This window comes from Pan paniscus, chromosome 9 (genome assembly GCF_029289425.2).
Source record: "Pan paniscus chromosome 9, NHGRI_mPanPan1-v2.0_pri, whole genome shotgun sequence".
Taxonomy (NCBI): Eukaryota; Metazoa; Chordata; class Mammalia; order Primates; family Hominidae; genus Pan; species Pan paniscus.
The window spans coordinates 120,412,854-120,425,797 of NC_073258.2; the positions used below are offsets into that span (position 1 = coordinate 120,412,854).

The 12,944-nt window shown below is 54.4% G+C and overlaps 1 protein-coding gene and 1 long non-coding RNA gene across 4 annotated transcripts in view; one reads left to right on the forward strand and one right to left on the reverse strand.

Annotated features, from left to right (window-relative positions):
* Nucleotides 1-12,944, reverse strand: part of NECTIN1 (nectin cell adhesion molecule 1) — a 92,602-nt gene that overhangs the window by 72,992 nt on the left and 6,666 nt on the right. The gene's annotated exons all lie outside the window — the stretch shown is intronic.
* LOC130540616 (uncharacterized) lies at nt 194-10,228 on the forward strand. Its single transcript, XR_008954614.2, has 4 exons — nt 194-339; nt 3,195-3,315; nt 3,901-6,824; nt 9,379-10,228. It is a non-coding gene; the product is annotated as an uncharacterized LOC130540616 (long non-coding RNA).

A 12,944-nucleotide genomic window follows, 5' to 3' on the forward strand; every position in this document is an offset into this window, starting at 1 on the left:
TCGGGGACTCCCCAACTCTCAGGCAGGGAACAGCTTTATTTTAACTCCGGGTTTGTGGAGAGAGGGCAGGGCGAGGCGGAGCGGGTTTGAGGGGGAGGACCTAGCTGGTTTTTCCCAGCATCCCCCAGGCCACTTCTCTCACCACAAACCTCAGTCTCAAGCCACTTGGTTGTCATGGAAACAGGCCGGAATAGAACAGATGGTCTCCACTAGCCAAATTCCAATTAAACAGGGCAGAGATGGATAGGGAAGGGAGTGTGATGTGACGAGGCCGCAGAGAGCTCAGCCCCCAGGATGGACGGGAAACCCTGGGTCACCGTTCTTGGAGGGGGACATCAGGTGGGTAGAGAAAGCTGCCTGGGGGAGGTCACCACCCAGTCACCCCTTCAGTCCTCAAAGGTGGGGGCGTGGTGCTGAGGGAATGTCAGCTTGGGGAGGGGCAGCCACAGCTTTCCATTTATAGAAGCGCTGAAACAGAGCCACATGCACGCACACACGCGCACCCAAGCACACATGTGCAGCTGAACGCTGCGGTATGCACACAGGTCGACATGCTCAGGAACACGCGGGAGCAGTGCGGGAAGGTCAGGCAGAGTCATTGCACAGACACATTCCTCTAACACAGTACAAAGAAAATGCTTTGGAAAACCAAGCAAGCAATTTATTCTCATTTATTTAATAAACAAGTATTAAGAACCTACCAAGTGCCTGCCAGTAGGGCTATAAACACACACACACACTGCATGCGTGTGTATGCATGTGAAGGATATCAAGGACACAGGATAAATTCACTGACATGATCACTGCTACGGTAGGACTGTTCACAAAGTGCCATGATGATACAGGAAGAAATGATGAATGTGGGGAGGAGAATTAGAGAAACAAGAGGTGTCCCACAGGAGGTAAAATTTCACTGGGCTTTGAAGGATGAGTAGGAGTTTGCCAGCTGGTGAAGTAGGGTCCTCCAGGCAGAGGAGACAGGAACAGTAAAGGCATGGTGGACTGAAAGGTCAGAGCTTATGGAGGGGATAAGCCCAGTGTGAGAGGAGTTTGAAGTGTAGAGGAGTTCATGGGAGAGAAGACCCCATACAAGTCCTGGTGTGGAGAGTATAATTTCTGACTCAAACACTAACACCCCACACAAAGAACCGTGCCATCACACAGCGCCCGCCTGTCAAACCACACATCCACGCACAACTTCACACACACATAACCGCAGACCTTCCTGGTGCTGATAAATATTGAGCAAATGGAAAAAAGATGATTTTGTTTACTGCAAACAAAATGAGATGGGAGGGGAGGTGTCAAGTAAAAGGAAAGCATCAGAAGTTTTCCTTTCTTGGCATGGGGGTTAAATAGGGTTGCCAAAAAAAAAGACAAAAACAGAAAGAAAGGGGCACGGGAGGCTGGGCACGGTGGATCATGCCTGTAATCCTAGCACTTTGGGAGGCCAAGGCAGGTGGATTACCTGAGGTCAGGAGTTCGAGACCAGCCTGACTAACATGGTGAAACCCTATCTCTATTAAAAATACAAAAATTAGCCAGGCGTGGTGGTGGGTGCCTGTAATCCCAGCTACTTGGGAGGCTGAGGCAGGAGAATCATTTGAACCCAGGAGGCAGAGATTGCAGTGAGCTGAGATCGTGCCACTGCACTCCAGCCTGGGCAACAGAGTGAGACTCTGTTTCCAAAAAAAAAAAAAAAAAAAGGCATGGAGAAGGAAACCTCACAGCTTATCAGGGTTGTGAAGCCAGCCAGCTCCCATCGGTTTACTGTACATTTATGGGACACCTACTGTGTGCAAGGTGCTGAGCTAGGGCCTGCAGAGATTTTAAGGCTGGGTCCTATCCTTCAAAGAGCTCAGGTGCTGGGTGAGGGGAGGAGAGAAAGTAAATACTAAACAACACAGAAGGGGAAGGGGGGCTGGTGTCTGGGAGCCTCGCATTTCACAGGTGGGTGTGTTGGGGCTCAGCCATCATCAGGAGCCAAGGCCGAGGAGTGCACTGGAGAAGCCAGGAGCAGTTTATTTTGACTGGAACCTAAAATAGGTCTGTGTAAAGTTGTGGGAGTGTAGAGCAGTCAGTGGAAAAGCAGTTTTGGAAAAAGAGGCTGGTTGCAGTGAAGGCCTAGACCAGTGTTTTCTCAACTGGGGTGCTCTTGTCCTCCAGGGAACATTCGGCAATGTCTGAGGACACTTTTTATTGTCACCCTGCACAGGAATGGCTGGATGGGTGTGGTGGCGCTAGGATTGGGGAGGGGTCCTGCAGAAATGGGATAAGAACTCACAGCAAATCAGAGGCAGGGGTGAAGGAGGGAGCCAGGGCTCCGGTGCACAGCAGAACTGGGCTTTCATCACAGAAATGGGAAGAGCTCAGGGAGGGCTGTGTCTTGGGAAGAAGAGGACAAGGGTGGCTCTGGACAAGTTGGGCTTGGACTGCGCACAGGTCAGGCTGAAATCAGAGAGAACAGATTTGGGGGTTGTTCTTTTCAAGTCCCAGTCCACAGGCTGCGGAGGCGCTGGTTTTCTTCCAGGCATGCTCGTGGCTGGGTCTCCCTTGGCTGTCCTGGTCACGTCCCAGCCCACTCCTTCTCAGCCTCCAGGTTTCAGAATCAAGGTCACGGTCCCAGAGAAGCCTCCCCTCCCCTCCCCCAGTTCAGGCCCCCTTGTCTCCACCATAGCCCCGGGCATAGTTTAATCACCTAAGTAAATCTCTGGGGGCTTTGTGCAAAGATCACTTGGGAGACAGGGGCCTCACCTGTTTTGAGGCCAGTTCATCCATCACTACTGTACTCTCAGCCCCAGCACGTGCAAGGCTTAGGATGGGAGGGGGACCCCTCATTCTTTTGCCTCAACCCTTCAAAAAGAGGGAAACTTCAAAATCTTCAAAAAAAAAAGGGGAAGGAGGCAACTCCTTTCCCCTTTTCTTCCTCCCTCCCTTTCCCCAGCCACCATAAGGCTTACAAAAGCAGATCTCTGCCCTTGGTGCAATCTTGCAAAAGGGACAGAAACCCAGAAAACAGCCTGACCTTTAACAGAAGCATCCCGGAGTTAGAGATGAAAAATGCCCAGCATCCCCTTTTCTCCTCACCCTAAACTGCCAGTCCTGGAGTCTCCTGGTCTTCAGGTCCCCGCTCACGTGCATCAGCCTTTAACCTCAATTCCAGTTGCTTAAAGTATTTTTTTCTTGACACATAGTGCCTGGCACATAGTAGATGCCCAAAGAACATCTGCTGACTGACCTCACCTAAAGCATTTGGGCAGTTACCCACAGGTGCTCCATGACACCTTCTGGCCAGCAGAAAGGGCCTGCAGCCAAGTGAGTCAATGGGTGGGGCGGGTGGCACCGTCAAGGAGGGCACCTGGAGACGCTCTCTGGGTGGCCATGGGGGCCTGCCCTTCCAGCAGGGAATATTTAGGGGCATCCAAGCAGCCTGTGGGGGAGGGTGGTGAAAGCAGGTCACTAATCTCTCTTGGAGATTAAACACCACACTGGCTTTGGAGACCAGAAACCAGCTGGGGGAGGGGACAGAGGCCTATGGAGGGCTGTGGAGGGACAGAGGGTGAATCTTGCCTGGGAGGTGACAGCCCAGGGCAGGGGTAGGTGTAGGGGCTTCTTTTCTGAGGCCTGGGCAGAGCCTAGAAGGATCTCTAGGGTTGTGGGGTGGAAGGAGAAGCTGAAATTAGGAAGAAAAAACCATCCATGATTTATTAACCAGAGTCACTAATTATTAACCAGTTTGACTCCTGGACTTGAGGCCCCAATTCCTGGCCTCCCCTAGCTTCCCGAGTGTTGAGCTCCCCAACGTGCCCCGCCTCCCCCCTTCCCCTGCCCCCTCCCCACCCTTACCCCCGACTGTGACTGTCTCCGCCCAGCCTTGCCCTTATCTCCTCTTATCTCCAGGTGCCCTGGTGGCTGCTGCTACTGAACACCAACCCCTACTCCCAGCCTTGGGGGTGTCAGGAAAGAATGGGACCGCAGTGATTGAAACTTATTTGGGGCAGGAAGCTTGGCCTGGATGACCTGAGGGGCAGTCATGTCCTCTGGCCCACCCAGTCTTCACTTCTCACCTCCTCACCCCCCGCCCTCTGGAGGGCAGCTCCCATCTCTCCTGGGTTAGCCTCAGAGTTCGGCGAGGGGAGGCACTGTTTGGGGCTACAGTCCTGGGCCCGGCGTTGCTTGCCAGTGAGATGTCTGATGCCAGGGGGGTGCCAAGGAGCAGCAAGGCTGGGGACTTGGGGAGAAACTCTAAACAGAGTCTCCTGGGCTTTGGAGGCAAGGGATGCTGCAGACCCTGAGTGACCCCCCCTTGGTATTCAGGACAGAGGCTTCTGAGTTGCTCTGAGGGTACATCGAAGCTCAGATTCTCCAGGGGTAAGAGATTCTTTCAGCCATTGCTGCAGGAACCCCAACTCAGTCAGTCCCACCAAAGAAGCAAAGAGGCAGGAGCGGCAGCCTCTGGGTGGGCCCCTTTTGAGGGGCAGCCAGGGCCTGCCTGGGGGTTGTGTTAGAGCCTGGATGGCACTCATCAGCCACCTGTGGGGTGGTGGCCCCTGGACTTCCAACTGCAGAATGTGCCTCTGTATCCCAATGCCAAAAGCGGGGTGCCTCACCCTGCCACATGCTGTGGCTCACCCTCCCAGGGCCATGACATGCCACAGAGCCACTGCACCATGGCACGAAGCAGCAACAGGTGACACGGGAGGCTGCCAGGTCACCCCACCTGCAGGATCCCTGTGATGTACCTCCTTCCACGAGTCACCACACCCATCCCCAAGCAGCCCCACATCCATCCCCCATGACGGTGCAGGCAGGTGGGGAGCACAGCCCAGCCCACTGCAGGGTGAACTGATGCAGGCAGAGGGGAATGCTCCACATCCCCGCTGTCCCCTGCCCTGCCCTGCCCTGCCCATGGTCCCTCTGCATCCTGACCCTCTGCAGTATGCTCCCTCTCCCTGTCCCCTCTCTCCCCATCGCCAACTTAATTCCTTAATTCCTACTGGAGATAAGCGGATCTTTCACTGAAATTTATCATTAATCCTAAGGAAAACAGGGGTGGGAAGGGGGTGGGGGTGGGAAAGGGATAGAGGGAGGTGGGGAAGCTTGGAGGGCCCACCCACACTGCCTCCTCCTAGATCTGGGACAGCTGTGGTGGCTGGGAATCCTAGGCTGACATCCCTGGGCATGGCAGCCCACATATGGAGCTGTTACTGGGGATCCGAGGGGAGCACCTGAGATGGTGAGGTGTGTGAGACTCAGGAGAGGTGAGACGGGGGCCGAGGCTGTCTGTAAATGCCTGCAGGATCACATGAGCTCCATGCGATTCCAACACTAATGGGAGGGAGCTTCAGGGGGAAGGGGGAGCTGGGGGCAGTCAGGGCTGTCCTGGCTTCCATGGAGGGTGGTGAGTACCCTGTCAGTGGAGGGATTCAGCTGCAGCTGGAGGATGACCAACAGGCCAGAATGTGGTTAGGGGTTTTAGGAAGTGAATGGGGTGCTACAGCATTTGATTTCCCTTCCAATGCTAAGACTCCAGGATTCTCTGACATCCTCTCCACCTTCCCCTGCAGGGCAGGGAGGTACCTTCAGCTGCAGGCCCAGCTGGGAGGCTCTTTCCAGACCTGGGTCTGGAAGAGGAACAAGTGGGCTCAGGTTAGTTTTTTATTTTTATTTTTTTTAAGATGGAGTTTCACTCTTGTTGCCCAGGCTGGGGTGCAATGGTGTGATCTCTGCTCAGTGCAACCTCCGCCTCCTGGGTTCAAGTGATTCTCCTGCCTCAGCCTCCTGAGTAGCTGGGATTACAGGTGCCCACAACCATGCCTGGCTAATTTTTGTATTTTTAGTAGAGACAGGGTTTCACCATGTTGGCCAGGCTGGTCTCGAACTCCTGACCTCAGGTTATCTACCCGCCTCGGCCTCCCAAAGTGCTAGGACTATAGGTATGAGCCACTGTGCCCAGTGGGCTCAGGTGTTTAACACATCTTTGCAGAATGAAGGAGAATGCAGGCCCCTGCCTAGTGTCACTGTCCCTTCATGTCCAAACAGGATGGCTCAAAGAGACTGAGGCCTGACCCACAAGGCCCTAGCTCCATCTCTCCACCATCCACCCAGGCCTCAACCCGACTAGCATTCCTGCTTGAAAGAGCTGACACCCTCAGGGATCACCTGCTGTGTGTGAGGTCAGAGGTCAGAGCGTGGATGCCATGCAGTGCTGGACTGGATATTATGTTTGTTGCTGTCTACAGCTCCCACCTCTGTGCCTGGCACATGTCGAGTGAATGCCGGGATGAACCTGTCTGCCTCTCCCACAACACATCCAGGGCAGTGGGATTCCTACAGGGACTGGCACTGGGCGCTTGGGGCAGCCAGAATTCTGCACCTTGAGTGAAACCCTTGCTTTCCTTTCAGAAGGGAGCAGAGGAGGCACCTGCCCAGGTGATCGTCTGGGTTGGGGGGGCGGATCTCCAGTAGCCCAGGGGCCTGAGACTAAGACATACCCTGCTTGCATTGACCACCCTGGAGAAGTCACAGGAGCCCAGCAGAGGGGCTCCCCACAGCGTTCTGGGGCACACACAGCCAGGAGGGTTCCTGGGCCTGGCTTCCCCAGCCCCAGGGAACGGACCCTCCTTCTCCAGACTGGGAGTCCCTCCCAGTGGTAGCTCACAACAGTCCAGCGGTGCGAAGGCTTTCTCTGGATCAAGCAAATTATTGCTTGTGCTAAGCACACCACATATGTTATTCGCCCCTTCCAGCCTCTTATCATCTCATCCCATTGTACAGCTAGGGGAACTTGTTTAGAGAAGACACAGATACACCCGCTGACACAGGTAAGTCATAAAAGACTGAGATCATTTGACTCCAAAATAACCACTGGGTTCAGTCAATTTCTTGGGGAAAAATAGTCAAACTAGTTGTTTGTGACCCTGTAGACAAAACAATGATCTAAGACTGACCTTCGCCGGTTCTCTAACTGGCGGCTGGGGGGCAGTGTAGACCTTGCCCGGACAGTCATCATCTTTGATTGGCTCCCCCTCCTTCTCCACCCACCCTTAGTAGCCAGGCTGTGCCCCCAACCCCAGGAGGGGGGTGAAAGCCCCCTACCTGTGTGTGGGAGAAGATGGCGATCAGAGTCTAATCAGAAGCAGGCGCATGCACACGCGCACGCACGCGCGCACGCACACACACACAGCACGTGACCTCATACACGCACACACACCATAAACCTTCCTCATACACACACAGAGGACATAAAAACACTTGTAAAGAAACACATAAACCAGCACAGATTATCATTACAGCGCAAACTGTGTACACAAGTGCCGAGGGGCTAGCAGTAATGGAGTGATGGGAGATGAGAGAGGGTAACGGGGATATTTCCTGGGAAGGGTGTTTGTGAGCAGAGCTTGGGGAGGAGGCCAGAAAGACTCTGCAGCAGCACTGAGAGGTGGGCGCCGAGGACTGATGCTCTCTCCCTCTTCCATCATCACTGCCCCTTCAGGACTGGCCACGAGGCCCATCATCTGACCCCTGGGAGGGTGGGGAACGGTGCTGTGGTCAGGGCAGAGGCAGGCCGGGAGCAGGGGGCTGTCGCACACGTTCCCCCAAAGGCCTATCCATCACGCCAGTGGAGACCATCAGAGTGCTCTGCCGGCCCAGGACACTGATGACTCTCCAGGCACCATAAAGACAGGGAATAAATCTGGGAAGTTGCTGGGTAGGAGGGTGCCTCAACGGCAGGGCTGGCCACCCTGCCCGGGAAGGGAGAGGCAGCCCCTCCATCATTCTGAGAGATGCAGCAATCTAGGCCAATGAGATCAGGACAGTTCAGGGGGTGGGGGAGGTGGGCAATCACGATAAAATAATCCAGTGCAGTGTGGCTGCTCCGCTCCAGTGTTATTTACAGTGTTATTTACACTCAGGGAGATGCCTGTCCCTGCCTCCGCTCCAATTTATGCCTAGGAGTTGCTGCAGAAAGCCTCTGCCACTGATTCAAAACCCTCAAAGGGGCCCGGTCCCAGAGGGCAGAGGAGAGGGACATAAAAGTGGCTAAGCTTGGGAGCCCGGCAGGCACCTGCAGGCCCTGGGGTAGGGGGGCTCTGGGCAATGCTGGTCCCCTCGTGCTGGCTGGGCAATGCTCCGGCTTGGATGGGAGTCAGGCAGATCCTATGCCCTCCTTCCTCCTGTTGCTTCCAAGCACTTCCTAGGTGCAGGGCAGATCCAGCCCCAGGAGCTGATCACATAGCTCTGGCTTGTGTCTGGGCCACAGAGGCCGCGCGGTAATTCAAGCTAACGGAGCATGGATAATCTAGAACAGCGGAGGGTCTAGGAGGAATTTCGCTTTGGCGTCGACACAGATCAGATGACTGTTTTGCAGCCGAATTACCTCCCTAATTAAGCAAGAGAATCTGTGAGGCCTGAGCCTGCATGGTGACCTGCAGGGTCAGGGTGTGCTGGGAGGAGCATCACCGTGGGTGACCCTCGAGAGGACAATCTGCACAGGGACTGTCTGAAGTCAACTCCCAGTCCTCAGCCACAACCCTGGGGAAGGGCTTTGATTTTTCTGCCCCCGTGATCTTCTTCCCTGGGATAGTTCTCTGCCCTCGCCTATGAAGCTGAGGACGCCTGGACCCAGGATCAATGCCTCTCTCCCCAGCTTGCTGTCCTGATCCTGCCTGGGGCAGAGGAAGCACCAGCCCTTTCATCCCAGGAGATCAAAGCAGCCAGCACAGGAGAACACCCTAAATCCTTTTCCCCATCCACACTCCCTGGTAGGGGCCCTCCCTTGCCATCTTTTGGGATCTCTGGGTGAGGGCAAGAGGGCCTGAAACCTTCCAGAAGTTTAGGACAGGCTCTGGCATAGGATCAGCTTGCTGAGCCCTGGATCCACCCAGGATCTGGGGCTGGCCTGGGAACACACACTGGGGTACCAGGCAGATTCTCTCCGAGGAGCTACTATACCTGCCTCTGGTCTCACCGTGAGACATGGTGTGTGTGAGGGGGCCCAAATGGTATCAGTGATGCCCAAAGACTCAGGAGGTGCAACAGTGATAACATCAAGACATTCCACTCTGGCACAGCCACATGAATACTCCCAAGACACAACAGTGTCTGTGGCAGGATATACCAGTAATACAGGTTGAATATCCCTTATCCCTAATGCTTGAGACCCAAAGTGTTTCAGACTTCAAATTTGTTCAGATCTTGTAATATTTGTATACATGAAATGTTATCTTGGGGATGGGACCCAAGTCTAAACATGAAATTTCATTTCTATTTCATATACACCTTATACACATAGCCTGAAGGTAATTTTATACAGTGGCTTTAATAATTTTGTGCATGAAATAATGTTTTGACTGCCTTTGGATTGCGACCCTTCAGGAGGATAAGTGTGGAATTTTCCACTTGTGGCGTCATGTCGGCGCTCCAAAAGCTTCGGATTTTGGATTAGGGATGTTCAACCTGCGCCAAGACTGTCTGAAGATTCAGCACTAACAACTCCCCAAATGCATCAGGCATGGACAACTACAACACCAGGTTATCGCTGCACCATTGAAGGGACAGGAATGTGAATAAGAAGGTGCTATGCAGGGGTGGGAAGAGATTCTGGAAGCAAAGTCTTGTGAGGACTCCAGGCTTAGGAAATGGTCTTCCTCCATCACCTGTCTGCCACCTGCCAGGAAGAGAGGCAGCTCAGCCACATGGTATAAACACGGACATGAGGCCTGACTTCTGGAATCAGAATCCTGGCTCTGCCACTTACTAGCTGCGTGACCCTGGGCAAGTTACCTAAGCTCTATCTGGGCCTCATTTTTCCATATATAAAACTGGGGAGAACAGAAGTACCTTCCATATGAGTTGTTATGAAGATTAACTAAGTGATTACATGTAAGATGTTTACAACAGTGCCTGGCATCCAGGGATTCTCCATACAAGTGTGTTATTATTATCCTCATCAATGTTTCAAACAAGCAACTGTCTATCCACCCAGCATGGCCTACTGGTCCCCTATGCCAGGCCCTGGAGAAACCAAGCCTCATCAGCAATGGAGCTCTCAGTCTTATGAGGAAGATAAATCCCAGGCCCAAGTGACTGGATAGCAGGATGGAGAGTAATTGGTGGCAGGGGGTGGCATGGATGAGGCGCTGGGGGATTTGAGATGAGAGAAGTTATCCTTAGCTTGCGGGGGGCGGGTCATGAAAGCTTCACAATAGAAGTGGCTCTTGACTTCAGTATTTAGATTTCATATTTATGGGAATTAAGCGGGAATGCGGGGAACAGCATGTGCAAAGGCACGGAAGCAGGAAAGCGCTGGGCATGGAAAGCATGGTGTGCGGGGGAGGGCAGTGGGGGACCAGTTAGGGTGGTACTGTGCCCCCTCAGGTGTGCTTTAGGTGGATTCACCCAAGGAGCAGTGTGGGCAGACTGGAGCAGCAGACTGAGGATGTGCCACCATCCTCCCCTGCAGTGGGACCCACATGATGTGGTGGCAGAGCTGGCTAGGACCAGAGGCACCTCCTCCACTGCCCTTGTCCTAGCAGCTGACAGCATTTGTCCACAAGACGCCGGGACTGAGGGAGAGGGTGCATGGGGCACAGAGAACAGTCACAGCAGCTGCCTCCCCAGTCCTGCCCGGGGCATGTACCCCAGACCAGCTGCTGGCAGGCCCTCACAGGGGCACTCCACGAGCCCACGCAATCCTTCAGTCCCCCTTCCTCCGCAGCAGGGCAGACTCACATCTGCCCCAGCAGATTGGCGCTCCCATCTCCACTGACTCATTTGGCGGGCACCTGCGAAAGCGTGGACTGACCCGTGTGACCCCCCCATGGGAGCACCCTGAGTGAGCCTGTGTGTGCTAAAAGCCAGTTATTTGGGCGTGGTGCTCATTTTCCTTCACAAGCCTGAGGCATCGAGAAGGGACACGCTTGCCTTGGCTCCTGTCTTGTTTTTCATGGACACCTCCTTCAAGCCATGGCAGTGTTCTGATGACCAGCAGGTATGCAGGCTTGCAGGGGAGGGACGCAAAGCAGAGGGGAAGGTACAGGCAGAGAGAAGGCTGCTGGTCAGCAGGCACCAGAATCTGCTAAGAAAGAAATCCTCCTGTCTTTGGTGGGAAGAACCACAAGATGGAATCCAAGGCCCCAGCACAATGACTGAGGACAAGGTACTCGAGCCGGGGAGGGGTGGGACTAGGAAGCCCCTGCCAAGGCTACCTGCTGGCTCTCCGTAGTGGCTGGCTCTTTCAGCCATCGGTGAAACTCCATCTATAGGTGAGGGGAAATGCTTCCTCTCTAGGGTCCCCAACTCCCTACATTTGCTTTTCAGACAGAAAGACAGGCCAAGATTCAGGCCAAGGCTGTTGCGAGGACTCCAGAGTCCATCTCTGGTGCTAGGGCGTATATCTCAGAGCACATCCAGATGTACCGAGTGTGGGAGGCTGTTCTGTCCCCTGTCCCCAAGGGCCTTCCTCCATGGAATGATGATTTGCTGAGCTTCCACCCAGCTCCTCCCAGAGAAGGCCGGCTCCCCAGAACAGCCCTGGAGGGAGCCGTGTCCTCCTCTTCAGGCAGGGGGCAGAACTGAGCATCCAAGTGGGTGGGCAGGACACGCATTTCCAGCTTTGGGAAGCAAGAATTCCAGGACTTTGTCGGGAGGGACTCCATTTAAGCCCATAGCTTGAACTCAGACTCCCAGTGGGACATTCTGGTGCCCAAGGCCACTGGCCTGTTTTGCTGCCTGGGCCACGCCCGCAGCTGTGTCCCAACTCCCGAAGCTGTGTCCCTGTGGAGCCACCAGCCAGTGGAACTAATGTCCTCTAATGAGATCCAGGCCAGAGTGGCCAGGAGGGTTTTATTGTCTGTGGTTTGGTAATAAGACTCCTCATAAACTGAGAATGAAATTGGGGTCTGTGCTGACCAGAGTGGGTGGGGGATAGTCCAGGAGAGGGCCAGCCCCCGTGCCTCTCTGCTGCTCTGTCTAGTCCACACCTGCTCTCTGCTCCGGGCCAGGCCCACACCCTGGCACTGTGCCTGCCTGTGCCCCAGGGCTCCATGCTCACACCTCAGGGGCCCTGCCCATGTCTCAGCCCAGATACCCAGAGAGAGATGCTCCAGGACACTGCTTCCCTGGCCCCCAGGAATGTTCCATTGTTAGGCATCCTCTATTCTACACCAACCTGGGCTCTGTGGTCACCTCTGGCTGGGCCACCCTCCAACCTATATCCTCAACTTATTACTCACTTCCCCAGGGAGCTGCCAGGCTCTGCCCTGCTGTAGGAGGAGTGTGAGCTGGTGGTGGCTGGTAAAGTGGAGGACCGTCCCATGGACACTTTCTAACATCCTACTGGCCTGGTTTATCCTCTTCCGTCCATTCCCGATCTTTTCATCCTTCTGGTTTACTGGATTTGCAGTCAGAAGACCCAGTGTCTAATTTGGCCACAACAGCATAAGACGGTCAGCAAATTACTAAACCTAGGTCTTACTCTCCTCATCTCTAAAATGGAACTAATACAACACTAATGCCATTCACATGGGGCTCCTGAGAGGCTCAGCTGAAACTGTGGCTATAGAGTGCCACAGACAGTATTATGACAATTTGCAAAAGGATTCAGTCTGTAACAGGAGGCTGAAGGGACTTTCTGCCAGTGAGAAGGAGGTGACCCCAGCAGGGATTCTCTACCCATCTGGCTGATACCATCTCACGGGGTGAGTGGAGTCCTGGAGGGAGGGTGCTGTTGTCCACCTTCCCCTCAAATGTGGAAGTGAAAGAAGGCAGGGGCTGAGTCCCAGGCCCTCTCTATGGCCACGGCTAGTCTCCAGATGGGCAATGGTGCCCCAGCTGGGCCACAGCCAGGGAGCGAGGCAGGTGCCGGGAGAGCCCTCAGTGACAGGCGGCAGAACAAAGGCCACCCAGCACCTGCTGCCTAGGTAGCCCTCAACCACCTCAGC